Raw genomic sequence first — 20,172 nt, 5'->3', positions numbered from 1 at the left:
TATGGTTTCTTCAGCTTGTTGCTGAATTTTGTTCATGTCCGTTGGCATGTGTTCAGTTGAATGCCATGTTATTCGGCATGTTTATGGTGTGAGCTGGTATGATGCTCACCTTGTTGTTAATTCCTTTCCTAAAAATGTCCATCTCTCCGGGCACAGTTCCAAACTGAGTCTGGGGAGGGATATAGAGGGAAGAGCCAAGTCACGCCCCCTTTGAAAGTCTTAAAGTGCCCATGTCTCCTGCGGATCCATCTATATCCCATGGTTCTTTTGGTGTCCCCAACATCCTCTACGGACTTATAGAAAAGGATTTACCGGCAGGTATTAAAATCCTGTTTTCTCAGTTTTTTATTTTTAATAAATGTGCAAGAATGTAATAAAAACTTTTTTCATGTTGTCATTATGGGGTATTGGGTGTAGAATTTTGAGGGAAAAAATAAATTTATTCCATTTTGGAATAAGGCTGTAACATAAGAAAATGTGGAAAAAGTGAAGTGCTGTGAATACTTTCCGGATGCACTGTACATCTCTTTGCTTATCTCAAAATATCTCCCAACACAGCCTCTTCACTCTGCACAAGATCTGTATCTCTCATACACAATCATTATTCACTACCATTTACGATTACAGAACTTTCTGCGGGCTGCACCCACTCTGTGGAATGCATTCCCACACACAATAAACTCTCCTCAAGTCTCCAAACCTTTAAGCATTCTCTGAAAGCTCACATCTTCAGGCTAGCTTATAACATTCCGGAACTACCCACCTACATAGACTTCATAAGCTTTCCTACCTAATTATATCGTAAGAACCATAGTCTGCGTTTTTATCATCTGATGCAACCCATTCCATTTGGCAAGAATCAGATGCTGCAGAGGCAGAATGGAACTGTGCATACTCCACCATGTCGAATATTGACACCATCAATCCCATCACATGCATTGCTGCGTGAATGGATACCTTTTGACTGTATAGCAAGTCCTGAATCCATGACTGAACCTTGGATATCTTGTTCAGAGGTAAAATTACTCTCTGAAGACTTGAATCCAGTACAGCCCCCAAGTGAGTTATATGCTGTGCCGGAACCAGAGATGATTTTGCCCAATTTATGAGCCACCCGTGCCTTTGCAGACACGTTATTCTCTGTTGTAGATGACATAGCAATTCCTGCGACTGTGCCAGGATTAAAAGATCGTCGAGATATGGAAATATTCTTATCCCCTGCTGGCGGAGATAAGATGCCATTACCACCATAATCTTGGTAAATACTCTGGGGGCTGTGGCTAACCCAAAAGGTAGGGCCTGGAACTGAAAATGATGTTGGAGGATAGCGAAAATGAGATAGCACTGATGGGACAGTTCTATAGGAACATGTAGGTAAGCATCCTGTATATCCAGGGATACCATATAATCCCCTGGCTCCATGACCAAAATGATGGAACATAAAGTTTCCATATGAAACCGAGGTACCCAAATGTATTTGTTCAGCACTTTGAGATTGAGAATGGGCCGAAATGACCCATTTGGTTTCCGAACTAGAAACAGGTTGGAGTAAAAACCCTGTCCTCATTGTGCAGGAGGAACTGGAATGACTACTACTGACTGAAGCAATTTCTGAACTGCCTCTTACAAAGCCCTGGCCTTCGTCTCTACCTGAGATGGGCTGGTATAAAACATCTTCGAGGAGGGTGCTTCTTGAAGGCAAAAGCATAACCTTGAGATACCACTTCCTGCACCAGGCATCTGTTGTACACTGCTGCCAGATCTGTGCAAACTGAAGACGTCGGCCCCCCACCCTGGGATCCCCCAGGTGGAGGCCTTCACCATCAGGCTCATAGCTTATTATCTGTATTACCAACCGGTCCTCTGGTAGCCCAATACTTTTTAGTCTTACCAGACTTGTTGTATTGGGAATGCCTGTCATAATTTTTTCCTTTAGCTCTTCCTTGAGACCAAAAGGGCTGATAAGCCAGAACTTTAGGTTTGAAATTGTATGTGGAAGGAAACTTTACCTTCTTGGAGTCTGCTTCTGACTCCAAAATATCTGTCAATTCTCTAACAAAAAGAATATCTCCAGAAAAAGGCAAAGATTCCAAAAACTTCTTAGATTCTGAATCAGATTTCCATGTACGTACCCAAACTGCTCTGCGAGCAGCGATTGTTGAAGCTGATGCCCTGGAGGCAATAGTACCCATATCCAATGCTGCTTCATCCAAGAATATTGCAGCCTGTTTTATATGTGCTATATGGGATTTTTGCTCTCTAGATGCCATTGGAAAATCCCCATCCAATGCATCAGCCCAGGCAGCCACTGCCTTTGCCATCCAAGCTGAAGCCATGGCTGGCCTTATGACTGCCCCAGACAGGGACAAAATGGTTTTTAAAAAACCATCCACTCTCCTATCCGTGACATCATTTAATGATGTTGAAGGCAAAGGTAATGTAGATTTTTGCACTAGTCGAATCACATGCGTATCTACTTTAGGAGACACCTCCCTTTTTAAACAATCCCCAGCTGGAAGAGGATAATTGGAATTCCATTTCTTAGGAATTCTAAACTTCTTATTGGGCGTAGCCCAAGCCTCTTCCATGATTTCCGTCAGCTGATCTGACCCTGGAAACTCAGTCTTAACTGTTTTGGGATGTTTAAACACAGGTGCCTTGGTTTTTAACACAGGCTCTGCTGAATCCTCCAAGGATAGAATGGCTTTCATTGCTTTAACTAACTCAGCTATATCCACTGAGCTGAGACCTTCCTCCTCCTCTTCGTATGCTGAAGTAGAATTTATTGAGCTTTCATCCTCTGATGAATCCTCATCTGAAACATGTGTAGTCTGTGAGGGTGAAGATTTACTTACCACGGGCTTATCAGCTTGTTTCTTTTGAGAGGCTGCTGCTGGAAGTGATAAACCGCAGGTGGGAAGCTGCATGTAAGGGTTAATCGTGTAACCTATCCCTGGTACAGGAGTTGGAGGAATTATCCGTTCAGCTATACTGGATAATGGGGGTCATTCCGACCCGATCGCACACTGCTGTTTTTCGCAGTGCAGCGATCAGGTCACTACTGCGCATGGACCGCAATGCGCAGGCGCGTCGTACGGCTACAAAGTGGATCGTTGCTGGGCGATGGATTGTACGAAGAATCCATTTGCACAGCCGATCACAAAGAGATTGTTAGGAAGAAGGCATTTATGGGTGTCAACTGACCATTTTCTGGGAGTGTTTGGAAAAACACAGGCGTGTCCAAGCGTTTGCAGTGCGAGAGTCTGATGTCAATTCCGGGACCGGACAGGCTGAAGTGATCGCAAGGGCTGAGTAAGTTCTGAGCTACTCAAAAACAACACAAATTATTTTTGTACCACTCGGCTGCACATGCGATCGCACCCTTGCACAGCAAATATACACTCCCCAGTGGGCAGCGACTATGCGTTCGCATGGCTGCAAAAAGTAGCTAGCGAGCGATCAACTCGGAATGACCCCCATTGTCTGTGAAAACATAGCCCAAGGTGGATCAACTTGCACCTGAATCTGCCTTGTATTTTTCAAGAGACCCTGGTGAAAGCTAAAAAAAATTGCACACAAACCATCCTGAACCAGATGCTGAGAGGTCAACACAGCTTCGCAAGACAAACATTATGTGAGTGTAGGTGTTGCTATGAGTGTATCTTCTTCACCTTTGCTTCTCTTAGACATGATCAATAATCAACACTTCCGAAGTGTACTACACAATTTGTGACTGTAATCACTTTAAGCTTTTTAAAGTGACCTACAATCCGACCCTACCCATGCACCAGCATTGAGGTTCAGATTAGAAAAATACTGATATAATATATAGTAAAGTCAGCAATCACATTAGCAGTCAGTCACATGTTATACATTAGTATAATGAGCAATATGAGCACATCATCAACTTCAACTACATTTCAAGTATGCAGGAGAAACATATTACCGAATCATGTTTAAACAGATCTACCGTATTCAGACGCACAGTGAAAGAAACAACAGTAATAGTATACAGACTCATTTGCAATAGGCACTTATCTAACTATGCATACTAAAAAGGTAGATAGAGACTTAGTGCTGTAGTATCAGGGCCGTCTTAACAGCAGTGTGGGCCCCTGGGCACAGGAATGCGCTGGGCCCCCTACCCATCCTTCAGAGGTAGGGGTGGGTGGTGCTATCAGTGGCAGCTTTGATGTCCCGTGGGCGGTAGGGGGTGTTCTATCTTCCGCTCAGCATGTAGGACCTGGAGCAGTAATTTCTGCTAATCACTCTTTTTCTGCACAGATGGGGCTAAACTGTAGAAGGGGGCATTGGGCTGGATGAAGGGGCCCTGGTACATGCCTTCCAGGGTGGTATGGGGTGTTTAATATGTAGGGAACGGGTGGATAGTGGAGTGGGCTTAATATTTATATATTTTTTTGTGGGAGGGCAGCTTGCTTGACTGCAGATATCTCAAGTTCCTGAAAATATATTTCTTAGCCTTATGGGATTAAAAATTAGAGTGTCTCACCTTTCAGGAGGTACTGGAGACACCTTTCAGGAGGTCCTGGGGACACCTTTCAGGAGATACTGGGGACTTGGGGATCAGAGGTCAGGAGCCAGAGCAATCCACCAACGAAAATATAAAACTGCATATTAGGTGTGTGGAGCTGGAGCAGGGACCAGCTGCTTGAAGGCTGATATCTCTGGTTCTGGGCATACCAGAGACAAGCTGCCAGTATTCCCTGAAAGGGGAGAGTCCCAGCTTTTGGATTATACCCTCATAAAAACTCTAAGTCAGACAGAACCTGAGATATCTGGCTGGGAAGAGCACTTAACAGGTTTGGATGGGGACCACTGGTTTCAAGTCGGATATCTCCGGTTCCCCAGGGACGATTTTCAAAAATCTGGTACCCCTGGAAAGAGGGGACCCTCAGCTATCAGCCTAGGTCCCTTATACTCCTGGGGCCCTTGGGCAAGAGCCCATTGAGTCCATACGAAAAGACGGCCCTGTGTAGTATTACCCACACTCAGTAGAGTGGGATACAGGGAGACTCACCTTGCTTCCAGGACCGATCAATACGTTAGCGAACGCTGAGTGGATCCAGACGCTACTAGTGTACACTGTCGCTCCATGAACCTATAGTGAACACAGACGCTCAGTGAACACAGACGCACCAGTCACACAGCCGCCTGTGCTGCGACTGGGTCCCCTTCATGTACAGCGTCTGAGACGAAAGCGGGAAACAGTTCATGGCTGGAGACTCGGAGGAAACTGGTCATGAACTGGGGGGGAGGGGCGACCAGGAGAGCGTCTGACTCCCCACTGCTGACATTAACCCTAGGGATCGCGGCCTCATACTATTCCTGGAGCCTCTGATCCCTAAGTCCTAGTGCTGGTGCACCCGAGATGGCAGCTGCGTCAGCGACTGCTTGGTAGTCTCCTCCCACAACAGTGACAGCTGTGTCTGTAGTCCCCTACTAAGCGGAACGGATGTCTTACCTTTTAATGTCCGGCACCCCCCTCACACACTCCACTCCTGGCGCGGCTGCTTAGGGCCCACCAGGTCTCAAGTGCCCGCTGGCACCTGTCATTGTAAGCAAAGTGGACCACAGTGCTGCCTACTCTCCGCACCCCTGGCACAGATCACAGCAGGAGCAGTTGTCACACTGCTGGGCGTTGTGGCAGGGACGCTGTGCAGCAGAACTCGAGCTGACTGGGAGGGGCCAGGCACATCTACTCACCAATGGGGACAGTCTGCAAGAGGATCCATGGGCAGCATCAAGGATGCAGGTGTAATCACTGTAATGGCAGATGGAGAGCTGGACGCAGACAGCCAGATCAGACACCTGCAGGAGTGTAAGAGTCCCGGGGCCGGCAGGGGAGCAGGCGGAGTGTCCCCGGCGCAAGTGACAGCTTTACCAACAATGAGGGCAGGGAGTGTTAGACGGCCCTGCCTGCATCGAGGCCAGACTCTCAAGATGGGTAGTGACAACGGAGTTGGGGGAGGGGGCATGGCTGATGAGCAAGGGGGGAAATAAAGGAGTAAGGAGGTGTGAGGGCCACATGACGGGGGTGACAGAGGCCACACTTAGTGCAGGGTTGGTGAGGGCCATGGGTTGGGGCTGACAGGTGCCACACTGAGTGCTGGTGTGTGGGGACCACAGCTTGTGGGTAATGAGGGCCACAGACTGGTGGTGATGGGGGCCACATTGTGTAAAAGGGGGATATGAGGCCCACTATCTAGGGTCTGATGGCTCATAGGGAACACTGGGGGGATCCTGAGGTTTAATGGTGACACTGTCTACTCTCTCTCTCTCATTTTTTTTCATTGCCTCTCATCTTTTTTTGCCTTTCTCCTCTTGATGCCTCTCTCTCCCCTCTCTCCTTTCTCTTTTCCTCGCATCTCTCTCATCTTTCTGCCTCTCTCCTCTCTGCTTTTCTTCTTTCTGCACTCTCTTTTTCCTCTCTGTGCCTCCATCTCTCTCTCTGCCCCCTGTCTCCTCGCTCTCTTTCTCTCACCGTTCTGCCTCTCTCTTATATTTCTGCCTCACTTCTGTCTCTCCTTTCTGCTCTTCCTCTCTCTCCTCTTTGTGCCTCTTTCATGCCTCTCTCTGCCCCCTCACTGCCTCTTATCTCCTCTCTCTGTCTGTATCTCCGCTCTCTCTTTTCTTTCTGCCTCTCTCATCTTTTTGACTCTCTCTCCTCTCTCTTTGCCTCTCTCTTAAGTTTCTACCTCTTTCTCCTCTCTTTGCCCCTCTTGGGTAAGGGGCACAACTACTGTGAGCACTGTGTGAGGACCACAACTGTAGTGGGCATGAGCCCTCATTCCGAGTTGTTCGCTCGCAAGCTGTTTTTAGCAGATTTACTCACGCTAAGCCGCCGCCTACTGGGAGTGAATCTTAGCACCTTAAAATTGCGAACGACGTATTCGCAATATTGCAAATATACCTCTCTTAGCAGTTTCTGAGTAGCTCCAGACTTACTCGGCATCTGCGATCAGTTCAGTGCTTGTCGTTCCTGGTTTGACGTCACAAACACACCCAGCGTTCGCCCAGACACTCCTTCCGTTTCTTCAGCCACTCCCGCGTTTTTCCCAGGAACGGTAGCGTTTTTTCACACACTCCCATAAAACGGCCAGTTTCCGCCCAGTAACACCCACTTCCTGTCAATCACACTACGATCACCAGAACGATGAAAAAGGCGTGAGTAAAAATCCTAACTACATAGCAAATTTACTTGGCGCAGTCGCACTGCGGACATTGCGCATGCGCACTAAGCGGAAAATCGCTGCGATGTGAAAAAAATTACCGAGCGAACAACTCGGAATGACCACCATTGTGTAAAAGGCACTGCTACTAAAGGCATTGTGTAAGGGGCACTATGGTTGTGGGCATTGTATGTAAGGATACAGGATAAGTATAGGCTGAAAAACACATTTCTACACTTTGATTTCTACACTACAGAATGCAGCAACTAGCACACAACGTGCAAAGTGTCAGTTGTTGGGTCCTGAGCGTCTCTATATAGAAAATTACATGGGGGTGATTCAGACCTGTTCGTACGCAGGCGGTTTTTTGCAGTGCTGCAATCAGGTAGTCACCGCCTACAGGGGGAGGGGGTAATCGCTGTGCAGGGGTGCGATCGCTTGTGCAGAGAGCTGCACAAACAAAAGTTTGTGCAGTCTCTGCACAGCCCAGGACTTACTCAGCCGCTGCGATGATCCGGCCAGGAGCTGACGTCAGGAATCCTCCATCCAAACGGCTCGTCACGCCTGCATATTTCCGACACTCCCATAGAAACGGTCAGTTGACACCCACAAACAGCCTCTGCCTGTCAATCTTCTTGCGATCGCTGGTGCGATAGATTTCTCCGTTAAAGCCGTCGCTATCCGCGACCCCCGTCGTCGACCGACGGTCAATGCGCCTGTGAATTGCAGAGCATACGCACGCGCAGTTCAGACCCGATCGCACCGCTGCAAAAAAAGCTAGCGTGCAATTGGGTCTGAATGACCCCCATAGTTGTGTGTTGGTATTGTGCAAGAATTACATAATTTGGAAGTGGAAAGGGAAAAGTAAAGGATCTTTCTTGCAGATCTGTAAAAGCCACTTTCCACTGGTGAGAGGCAGCCATTGTTCTCATGTCTCCCGTCCACCACATTCTCTTATCTGTGAAATCGGGCTGGGTGTTTCTTGTCTGTGCTTTATCTCTATCCAGGCACTACCAGGTAGGTCCCTATCATCTCCTGAGACAGTAGGAAGAAATAAGACGATCACTCACAGAGAGACAACACAGTTGACGTGGTCAGTAGAACGAGGTTGTCAGTCACAGCCAGCTGATCCCAGATAGTGAGATGTGATAACGGAACATTTTACATTTTAAGTGGCCAGAAAGGTTTCTTGCATATTGTGTACACAGGTGCGCTTGTGTTTGCAAAGTGTAGACATAGGTTTCCAAGCATAAATAATATATAAACCCAGATTATTATGCGTTGCCACAGCAATGATTTCTGGCATGGTATGTATATATGTTTTTTTTATCTTTTAAGTATAATTTTATTATTCCGTAATGGCAACTGGTATTCCTAAAGCTTCAGACGCTTGCAGAGACAAGTGTTTGTAAGGGTCATGTGGCCAGCGCTCGGGATCCCGGAGGTCACCATCCCGACGCCAGGATCCCACCCGCTTCCAGCCCGACAGTCGGCATGCCTACTGACAGGGACTATTCCCACTCGTGGGTGTCCATGACACCCATAGAGCGGGAATAGAACCTGTGGCGAGCCACCGAGCCCACTGCGCAGTGGTTGCCGGGATCCCGCAGGGCCGGTTCTGGCGCTCTGTGCGCCCCGGGCGGCAATAGGGGGCGTGGCTTCGTACAGGGGGCGTGGTCATTTACGCCCCCTGTACAGACTGAAATGATGTGCGGTGCGCGATGACGTCATTGCGCACCGCACAGTAAAGGACCTCTCCATGAAGGGAAACTAGACGCGTACGCGTCTAGTTTCCCTTCACAGCGGCTGCGGGGGGGCACACAGCAGTAGCGGATCTTGCCCTGGTGCGGCGCCCTCCGGATGGCGGCGCCCCGGGCAAAAGTCCTGCTTCCCCGTGGCAAGATCCGCTACTGGGATCCCAGAGTGGGTATGCTGACTGCCGGGATCCCCAGCGCCGATCTCCCAGCCCCAACCCGTTTGTAATAGAGACGGGGGCACTTACCTTACAGGGGAAGGTTTGATTTTAGCAAAACCAAGTGTTTTGGTTTTGACTTGTTTTTTGATGCGGTTAAAAATTGATTAAAAGATTGATAATTGATGAAAATCGATAGAAACAGTGACATGTTATTTTTGCAATCTAAACCTCGAAATTTGGAATTAAAATCCGAATTCTGAACTGCAGGACGATCCACAGCGGGACTCAGTTCAGATTGGATCTCATCGGGAGATCTGGTACGGGTTTTGGTTCAGTTCAGATATACAAAATTCGTGTTGATTCGGGTTCCTGGAGAACTGAATTGGCCATCTTTATTTAGGAAACAGAGACATTAGGGTTAGGCTGCAGGGCATATGCCGGCCCAGTAATTCTTGGAGTTCAAATAAGCTGCTGTCTTCTTCCTTGTGATCAGCTATCTTTATATCATGAGAGTGGGAGCCATTTATTTCAAAGATGGTTATTAATCTATGGAGAGAGTATTGACTGCATAGGAGAGGAAAGAGTTAAACATCTGGGGAGGGGTGGACCTAGCTGTGAGGAAAGTACAGCCTTCTTTAGGGGGAGGGTTTGCTATATATAGGGAAGGAGAGGCCATCTTAAGTCTCTTGGTGATTTGCTTTCCCACCCTCCCGCCCTGGTATTAAGAATTTGTGGCACGTGGGCTTTGGCTTTAAGTTGTTGGCTGTTTTCGTTGGCTATTTATTGGCGGAAAAGAACGGCAGTTTTGTATTGTAGGGAAAACTGTAGTGTTTTTACAGTTTGTTGTGGTTTAGGACAGGTGCACTCACCTCCATCGACTTATGGCCGCTTGACCACCCGTCCGGGAAGGCAGCGGCAGGGCACCCAGGAGCGGTGGGTAGTCACTGTGGGGGTTGAGTTGTCACCTATTACCGGTTTATAGTAAGTTTTAGTAAATTTATAGGGTTAGTTATTTAAAGTTAATTCAGATTAATTGAGCCGTTCTTTTGGGCCGCCACCATATGCCAGCTGGAGCGGCATATTAAATTAATTTCTTTATTACAGGTTTCCTAATGGATAGGGACAAATAAATAGCTAGCAATTTTCTGCCAAAATTCAAGTCTCAGTGTCGTTATTTCTGGTTCTAGGTTATGAATGCTTTACTTTCAAAGAAAGGGGTCCACCAAATATCACTAAGATGTTTAGTGCTATCTGCATAACTTGTACTGAGAGAGGAGGCACACTGAGCATGCATTCTAGTATTGCAGAAAGAAGCACGGTCCTTGGCTTTTATTTTTGTAGGTTTAGGGAGATGCGTGAAAAATTGCAAAAATTACTCTCTGTCCTGCAGCCACAAGGGGTGTAGTATGGTATGCCGGTGACCAGGCTCCCGGCGGCCAGCATACCGTCGCCGGATGCCCGACCGCCGGCATACCGACAGCTGGGCGAGCACAAATGAGTCCCTTGTGGGCTCGCTGCGGGTACGGTGGCGTGCTATGCGTGCCACGCTCTCTATCCTCCCTCCAGGGGCTCGTGGACCCCCAAGAGGGAGAAAAGCTGCCGGTATGCCGGCGGTCGGGATTCTGGCGCTGGTATGCTGGTCATCGGGAGCCCGGGCACCGGCAAACTGAAGACCACCCGCCAGAAGACCACTCCTTGTTTGACATCTTAAAGGCACCAGTCTAGTCATTGATGAATACGAGTCATTTGGGTCCCCCACAAGGACTTTTAGAAGTATATGTGCAAAACCAGTTGTTGTGCCTTAAAACACAGCTAACAACTACACTACAGAAAAATTCCACGAAAAATTAGTAAAAATGTCCCATACAGTATGTGACAATGTAATAACAAAAATCTGTAGCTGTATAAATTCTAGCTTTCTCATAGGTATTTATTAAAAACAAAACAACTCAGGCTCTTAATTAGTGATGAGCGGGTTCGGTTCCTCGGGATCCGAACCCCCCCGAACTTCACCCATTTTAGACGGTTCCGAGGCAGCCTCGGATATTCCCGCCTTGCTCGGTTAACCCGAGCGCGCCCGAACGTCATCATCCCGCTGTCGGATTCTCGCGAGATTCGTATTCTATATAAGGAGCCGCGCGTCGCTGCCATTTTCACTCGCGCTTTGGAGATGATAGCGAGAGGACGTGGCTGCGTTCTCTCAGTTTCTGTGTTCAGTGTGCTGCAAATATCTGTGCTCAGTGTGCTGCAAATATCTGTGCTCAGTGTGCTGCAAATATCTGTACTCAGTGTGCTTGCAAATATCTACGTTCTCTGCCTGAAAAACGCTCCATATCTGTGCTGCATTGTAGTATATAGTAGGAGGACAGTGCAGAATGTTGCTGTGACCACCAGTATATATATAGCAGTACGGTACAGTAGTCCACTGCTCTACCTCTGTGTTGTCAAGTATACTATGCATCCATAGTTACCTGTGCTGCATTTTAGTTGTGCGCAGTATATAGTAGGAGGACAGTGCAGAATGTTGCTGTGACCACCAGTATATATATAGCAGTACGATACAGTAGTCCACTGCTCTACCTCTGTGTCGTCAAGTATACTATGCATCCATACCTGTGCTGCATTTTAGTTGTGCGCAGTATATAGTAGGAGGACAGTGCAGAATGTTGCTGTGACCACCAGTATATATATAGCAGTATGGTACAATAGTCCACTGCTCTACCTCTGTGTCGTCAAGTATACTATGCATCCATACCTGTGCTGCATTTTAATTGTGCGCAGTATATAGTAGGAGGGGACAGTGCACAATGTTGCTGTGACCACCAATATATATATAGCAGTATGGTACAGTAGTCCACTGCTCTACCTCTGTGTCGTCAAGTATACTATGCATCCATACCTGTGCTGCATTTTAGTTGTGCACAGTATATAGTAGGAGGGGACAGTGCAGAATGCTGCTGTGACCACCAGTATATATATATAGCAGTATGGTACAATAGTCCACTGCTCTACCTCTGTGTCGTCAAGTATACTATGCATCCATCCTGTGCTGCATTTAAGTTGTGATCAGTATATAGTAGGAGGGGACAGTGCACAATGTTGCTGTGACCACCAATATATATATAGCAGTATGGTACAGTAGTCCACTGCTCTACCTCTGTGTCGTCAAGTATACTATGCATCTGTAAGAGGTGCGGCTGCGGTGTGGTGGTGCCTGCTGCCGTGCAGGTGTAAATTCGGTACTCACCAGGCGCCGCTCTCTCTCACCTTCAGGTACCGGAACCTTCAACGGACCCGGCAACTCTTCCGTCGGACCCGGACACGACGACCTAGGAGGAAGGAGATTTCTGAGTGCTGTCCTCCGGACTGTGGACCGAAACGCCCTCCGACCTAAAGAAGAATAGTGCTTTCGGGCTAGGTGAGGGTCATCCCAGGCGTCCGCCTCAGAGCCCGAATTTCACCTATTGGCACTCTCGCGCAAGGTGGAAATTCTACCTTGCACCGGCGTGCGAGGCTCACCGTTGCCCTGAAGGAAGGGAGATAGATAGGGACACACAGAAGGAACACACAGACAGATGTTATTCACCGTCCTACGTCTTGTACTCCGATCTTCTCCACTTACAGGTCCCTGTAAGGAGGCAAGGAGAGAAACAGCCGTGCAGGTCCTAACTCTAATCTAGTGTGCGTCCGCTACACTAACTGCATAACAAAGCCCTCAAACTGGCCTAAGTGTAAGTGGTGCAACACAACTATGCACAAACTCTATAACAACATTTTGCCCTGCACGGTAACAACACACACATCGGAAATACAGCATAAAACGGTGCTGTCCCTTTTTAATCCCTACCTGCCGTTGGAAGGGGGTGGGCACCGCACGGCCTACCCACCTCCTGTGCCTTCCCTTATGTGGGCCTCAGGCCTGACTGCCTAAACACCTCAGGGTGGCCCGAGCCTAGTGCCCAGTGCCACCTTTATTCACCTTGGGGGGGTACTTACTCGCTGGGCCTAGCGCCCCCTGACTGCGCCCAGGCCGGAGGCCTGACTTCACCCACGGGCCTAGCGCCCGCCTAACTTATTGCCCGTTGGGTGACCTGGGCCTTGTGCCCAGGGTCACCCTAATATTCCCTAATTGCCAAAATTACACTAGGGCCTAACGCCCTCTAATGCCCACAGGCCTATTGCCTGATTTGCCCCGGGCCTAGTGCCCGCCTAACTGGTGCCACAGGGGTAGGGTGGCTTGGGCCTAATGCCCAAACCACCTAATCAAATATTGGCCCCCAAACTCCTAGCTGCGCCACAGGCCTAGTGCCTGAATTGTGCCCTCGGGCCTAATGCCCGTCCCTGGTGGTCGAGGGAGGAAGAGGGGAGGGGGTGAAGGTTGCCTCACCGAGGCCTCACCTGCTCCAGGGAACTCTAGCGTCCTCTTCTGCCGCTGACCCGTCCTGGCCAGCGGCGTCGCCTCCGCTGCTCCGCGTCCAGCCGCCGCTGGACATCTTCTTCCCGGAGCCCGACCGCTGACCTCCTCCTCGCGCTCTTCCGCGCGCGCGCTGGCCTCCGCTCCCGCCCGTCGCGTCTTCTTCTCTTCGCGCTCCTGCGCGCCGTCCTGTCTTCAGGCTCCCGCCCGGCGTCTAAAGTCAGACGCCGGGGGCGGGGCCTATGACGCGGCGAGCACCGATTGGCTCGCCGCGCCCCTCTGTGATTGGCCGGCGCCCCGCGAGCCGCGATTGGCTCGCTGGAGGCGCCGGATTCAAAAAGCCGCGGGCGGCGCTTCTGATTGGCGGCACGAGCGGCGCCAAGTTTAAAGCGCCGCTCCCCGCCGCCGACAGCCTGGTGCAGGGAAACATCCGATCCCTGCACCAGATACCCGCCGCCGCACACTCAGCGCTGGGGACAGACAAGCTGCCCCAGCGCTGCCCCCAGCTAGGGACAGCAACACGGATGTGCCCACAGGGCACATCTTTACACATCCATACCTGTGCTGCATTTTAGTTGTGCGCAGTATATAGTAGGAGGGGACAGTGCAGAATGTTGCTGTGACCACCAGTATATATATAGCAGTACGGTACAGTAGTCCACTGCTCTACCTCTGTGTCGTCAAGTATACTATGCATCCATACCTGTGCTGCATTTTAGTTGTGCGCAATATATAGTAGGATGGGACAGTGCAGAATGTTGCTGTGACCACCAGTATATATATATAGCAGTACGGTACAGTAGTCCATTGCTCTACCTCTGTGTCGTCAAGTATACTACAAAAGTTCAGTAAAATGACCCAAAAATCAAATTTAAAAGCATCTGATGAGAAGCGTAAACTTGCCAATATGCCATTTACGACACGGAGTGGCAAGGAACGGCTGAGGCCCTAGCCTATGTTCATGGCTAGTGGTTCAGATTCACATGAGGATGGAAGCACTCATCCTCTCGCTAGAAAACTACATTGCCACTCCCAGATGGGCCAGGTGTTTGTGTCGGCCACTTGGGTCACTTAGCTTAGTCACACAGCTACCTCATTGCACCTCTTTTTTTCTTTGCATCATGTGCTGTTTGGGGACTATTTTTTAAATCTGCCATCCTGTCTGACACTGCAGTGCCACTCCTAGATGGGTCAGGTTTGTGTGTCGGCCACTTGGGTCGCTTAGCTTAGTCACACAGCTACCTCATTGCACCTCTTTTTTTCTTTGCATCATGTGCTGTTTGGGGACTATTTTTTAAATCTGCCATCCTGTCTGACACTGCAGTGCCACTCCTAGATGGGCCAGGTGTTTGTGTCGGCCACTTGGGTCGCTTAGCTTAGTCACACAGCTACCTCATTGCACCTCTTTTTTTCTTTGCATCATGTGCTGTTTGGGGACTATTTTTTTGAAGTGCCATCCTGTCTGACACTGCAGTGCCACTCCTAGATGGGCCAGGTGTTTGTGTCGGCCACTTGAGTCGCTTAGCTTAGCCATCCAGCGACCTCGGTGCAAATTTTAGGACTAAAAATAATATTGTGAGGTGTGAGGTGTTCAGAATAGACTGGAAATGAGTGGAAATTATGGTTATTGAGGTTAATAATACTATGGGATCAAAATGACCCCCAAATTCTATGATTTAAGCTGTTTTTGAGGGTTTTTTGTAAAAAAACACCCGAATCCAAAACACACCCGAATCCGACAAAAAAAATTCAGGGAGGTTTTGCCAAAATGCGTCCGAATCCAAAACACGGCCGTGGAACCGAATCCAAAACCAAAACACAAAACCCGAAAAATTTCCGGTGCACATCACTACTCTTAATACAAAGAGTTAAGTTGAATTATTAAGTAGGTTTCCCTTACAAAACGGTGGTGTACCCTGTTTGTCCCGTTCATGACAACTACATTTTTTTATTTTGTGTTGGGTGTAATGGAGAAAATAAATATGTTTTTCTCCCTCAAAAATAAGCCTAGTTAGGCACTTTGGGGGTAATTTTTTTCGCTTCGCTGCAATCAGGTCAGAACTGCGCATGCGTATACACCGCACCGCAATGCACAGGTGCTTCGCTTGGGTACAAAGCGGATCCTTGCTGTGTGATGGGTTTTACGAAGAATTCACTTGCGCAGTCGATCGCAAAGAGATTGACAGAAAGAGGGCGTTTGTGGGTGTCAACTGACCGTTTTCTGGGAGTGTTTGAAAAAACACAGGCGTGTCCATGCGTTTGCAGGGCGGGTGTCTGACGTCAATTCTGGTCCCGGGCAGGCTGAAGTGATCGCAGTGGCTGAGTAAGTCCTGGGCTACTCAGAAACTGCAAAAGATATTTTTGTGCCGCGCGGCTGCACATGCATTTGCACACTTGCACAGCTAAAATACACATCCCGGTGGGCGGAGACTATCTGATTGTAGCACTGCAAAAAACTGCTAGCGAGCGATCAGGTCTGAATTAGGCCCTTTGATGTTACATCCATCTTTTTTTTAAATAGCTTCCTTATGTTAAAATTTAACAAAAATTAATATGTTAGAACATGTGCAAGTGTCCCATATGTGACAGCGGTATGGTCCTGCAGCGTTGAAATTTCGTAGCTGCTCACAACCCACAGGCGTACAGTATTAAATTTTACTGATACTATAATTAATGACTATAAACAACAAACTAAGATGTCCCTCTTCCTCACATAGGATCTCAATTATAGTAAGCACAATTCTATGTAAAATTACACTTGCAGAATTGTGACCTACTGTATGGTGTGATTTGAGTATCTTAAGATAAACTGAAGTTAAAATACTGTGTAAGTACTGTATGTGGCTGCAGGCGTCAGATGCTGCCAGAATACAGACACTGCCGCCACTGTCATGTTAATGATAATTATAGTATAAAATAGATAATTGACTCTTCAAGGTTAGTTCATGAAAATAATTGACCTAGAATGGTCAGTTTGGCAGCAGCCAATCGGAGTGGTTTTCCCGCACTCCAGCCAATTATAGGCAAGCTGACCTCTTGCTTTCCTTACTGTTTTAACTGATTACCTCAGGACAGAGGAGGACAATATTCTAAATGGATCTAAGAGAATGATAATGGAGGGTTGTTGATGAATATTTTTTAAATATTACAAATCACAGTATGTGTGGCTTATTTTATAATGTTGGGTACATATATGGAGCTAAATGTAAGGCAACACGATCCAATGTTCTCATGAAGCCATGCACATGCCCAAGCAAAAGATGGTTTTCAAAAGTATTCAAGTCCTACTCAATGTGTTGAGGTATCCATTCTTTATGAAAGTGTTCTGTGTGCCTGTTAAACTGTACGCTCTTGGAACTTTTGTGCAGTGTCCCTGTATTCAATGACCAGTCCAGTAACTTAACCAGACTTTGTGGTTTATTAGCTCAAGTAACAGCAGTACTCACTGTTACACTATTTGTTTGAGTGATGGAGCGGAGCCTGTAGGGGTGTATGCAGCACACCAGCTGGAGACTGTCTTCTCTGTACAAAGGTAGCACTGCAGGGTTCTGGAATAGCGGTATTAGATAAATAGTAAATAAATATTAGCAGGGTGAACTCGCAGGTCACATGAGTTAAGACGAGGATGCCTTTCCTCCATTATGTCGCTCTTACACTGTGGCAAGATGGCGCAACACATGAGCCGACTCACTATCAGTGGTCATCTTGATTAAGGAGTGACGTTTCCCTAGAGGAGCCATTTTGTTGGAGACAAATAATGTGCACTCCACTTCGAACATATTCCACTATTGAATGTTGATTTACTATGGGCCCCAAGGTTTTGCCCTTCTTTTTTTGTCCCCAACTGCTTTGTATAATCCATAGGAAACAAAGCTAAGAAGAATCTGTAGTTGTATAAGGAATACAGAATAAGGAATGAAGAGGAATGCAAGTTAAACTGGACACTTTAAGATTATCTGTCCAACCATCCAACTATAGTAGTTGTCTGGTTGAAAAGAATATCTGGTAATGTATGGAAGTAACTGATAATCATTGTTCAGACAAATTGTTTAAATCTGTTTGATGAGGAAGGAAGGAAAACCTAAAACAGTGCCACAGGACAGAGCGAAAGCACTCCCTTACAGTAGTAACACTTTTGGATCCATTGGAGGGAGGTGCACAGCAACGTTGGTGGTACAGGACGTGTGACTCTTGGCCCCCAACCTCCTGCAGCTAAGTGGAGTGGGGTTATGACGCTGTAATCGCATAATTTTGCTCCACAGCTATACAATGCTGATATAATACTGCCCAACAGTCAGGTGTCCCGGACACTCCAGGAGGATAGGCATGTATGAGTACAACTTTTAAGCACATTTTAAAGCTTACATTAACTGGAAAGCAGCACTGTTTCTCTTTCATTAGGGATTAAGCACTAGCTGGATACTAGTGAAGCTTTGTCACTGGAACAGTCCACAGGACGGTGCAGGGAGCACTATAAGGGACTGCAGCAGCAGTGGCGGAAAGACCCTGAGTGCCGCTGTCTTCTTTCCGGATATATATATGTATCCCGATGAAAGGTGCGGATTAAAGTCACCTGAACCGTTGATAAATCAAGCTGTGTAGTGGTCTTCTTTTTAAATCTGTGGAGTGCCGCGCGTTTCTCTATTCCTCTTCATACCAGTCATGATGTTGAAAAAGTCAAACATGTACCTAACGTTCAGGGACTGAAATGTGACAAAACCAATATGTCTACTGCCATCAACGTTTCAATGTAATTGGAACATTTTCATCCTACATGTGAAATTCATGTGGCCAGGGCACTTCTTGTTTAAATAATGAGCTTGGCCCAAAGTTTCAGGACATTTTGATACGTTGGGTTTACAGTATCTTGGATCCTGTGCGTGTTTAATAGTGAGTGCCACTCACTGATAGATAGATAGATAGATATATATATATATATATATATATATATATATATATTTATATATAAAAATAAAACTTAATGCTGTCTGTGCAGTGTCGGACTGGGGCATGAGGGGCCCACCGGGGGAATGCAGTGGTAGGGGCCCATTCTTAGAGGCTTGGCTAACCATTAGTGCATGGTCTGGGCCCATTGAAAAATAATATATATAGTAAATACTGCTAGTGCATACATGATAATGTACCAGATTAATAACAGCAATGCACTGTAGAAAATACACCATAGTCCTGTGCAGTATTATGTAACATATTCATAATGTATAATTGAGAGGGTGGGCCCCCCATGCAGTGGGGCCCACCGGTGGTTCCCCTGTACCCCTATTGGCCAGTCCGAGCCTGTGTCTGAGGTATATGGTGGTCACTAATGCTGTCTGTATTATATGTGAGTCACTGATGCTGTCTGTACTATAGGGCAAGAGCAGGACCGCTTCAGAGAGGAATCCAGTTCTGAGGATCCAGCGTCACGATCTCTCAACCTTCCATGGTACGAAAAGCCAGGGATGAGGGGAGGAAAACTCCACGTGCTGAAGTCCTGGTTTGATTGAAGGCATTGTACATGAATAACACTGACACACTGTGTGCCGTGAGGCCATGCCCCCTTTCCCAAAGAGACCACATCCATTATAGGGCGATCACCTTCGGTGTTTAAAGAGACCCTAATTTGGTGTTAGAGGTTGTGGGATGGAGATGGGGGGGGGGGGGGGGCAAAGCGTATCGCTGTACCTGGGCCCACCACTCAGTAATTCCGCCGCTGCGCAGCAGAGCTGTTCGCACCTGCACACTTTACAAGCAGTAATGACACTCACCTACTAAATGTTTTTCATAACAGAGCATTGAGATGACTATATAAGAACAATTCAGTATAGATAATGTTTTCTTGTTAAACTCATATATCACAGGGTGCACACAGACCCATAGTCATAACGTCTTTACAACAAACATTTACATGCAGCAAGTACACCTAGGTGCCATAAATGCACTATTATCACCTCCTTTACAGTCTGGCATTTAAATGGATTAGAACATAAATGAAAGGAACATTATAAAAAATTATATTTAACAAAATTTGTAAGTCTGTTCATTAAATGCACATATGCCCTTCCTCTGGTGAAACCGGCTTTCTCCCTATAGTAGAGAGACCCCATAAAAGTTGCTGTTGGTTTGTTGGAGAACGTTGGAGCTAACAACTCGCCTTTCCTCCATGTAATATGTCCTTCATAAGCTTTACTGCACAAACCCAAAGATAAAGGTCTTTTCTCAACAATTAAGAAAGAAAGAAAAAAACACACGACTGAAGTTTGCATCCAAGCGAAAGGACTTTGGCATTTGGTTTCAAATGGTGGCGAAAGTAAATGTAACTTATTTGGGTGTGACAACCACATGAAAGAGAAGAGGCCGTGAAACCAGACTTGATCCAACTGACTGTGAGGCATGGTGGCGGTTATGCCATGGTCTGAGGGCCACATAAGGCATTTGGCAGCCACAAAAAGATATTTGATGCCCGTAGAAGAAAATCTGTTTGATGATTATGATCATGCAAGTGGGTGTCACATTAGCATAAGATGCAGCCACAACTGCATCCAACTCAGAATCAGGCCCTTTATGTGAGAAGACGGACTGCGCAGTACTGCGGGCTGACAGCAGAGTGAGGAGCAGAGCAGCAGCGGGTCCATATATCAGGGGTCTGGAGAGAG

General features: G+C 47.3%; 1 long non-coding RNA gene across 1 annotated transcript in view; it reads left to right on the top strand.

Annotated features, from left to right (window-relative positions):
• The window catches only part of LOC134911863 (uncharacterized), a 195,766-nt gene extending 176,257 nt beyond the window's left edge, over positions 1 to 19,509 (top strand). The window contains exon 3 of the long non-coding RNA XR_010176912.1: positions 18,890 to 19,509. This is a non-coding gene — a long non-coding RNA (uncharacterized LOC134911863). The remainder of the gene's footprint in view (positions 1 to 18,889) is intronic.
• Positions 19,510 to 20,172: the final 663 nt, after the last annotated feature.

This window comes from Pseudophryne corroboree, chromosome 4, assembly GCF_028390025.1.
Source record: "Pseudophryne corroboree isolate aPseCor3 chromosome 4, aPseCor3.hap2, whole genome shotgun sequence".
Lineage (NCBI taxonomy): Eukaryota > Metazoa > Chordata > Amphibia > Anura > Myobatrachidae > Pseudophryne > Pseudophryne corroboree.
This window is presented reverse-complemented; position numbering and strand designations above follow the sequence as displayed.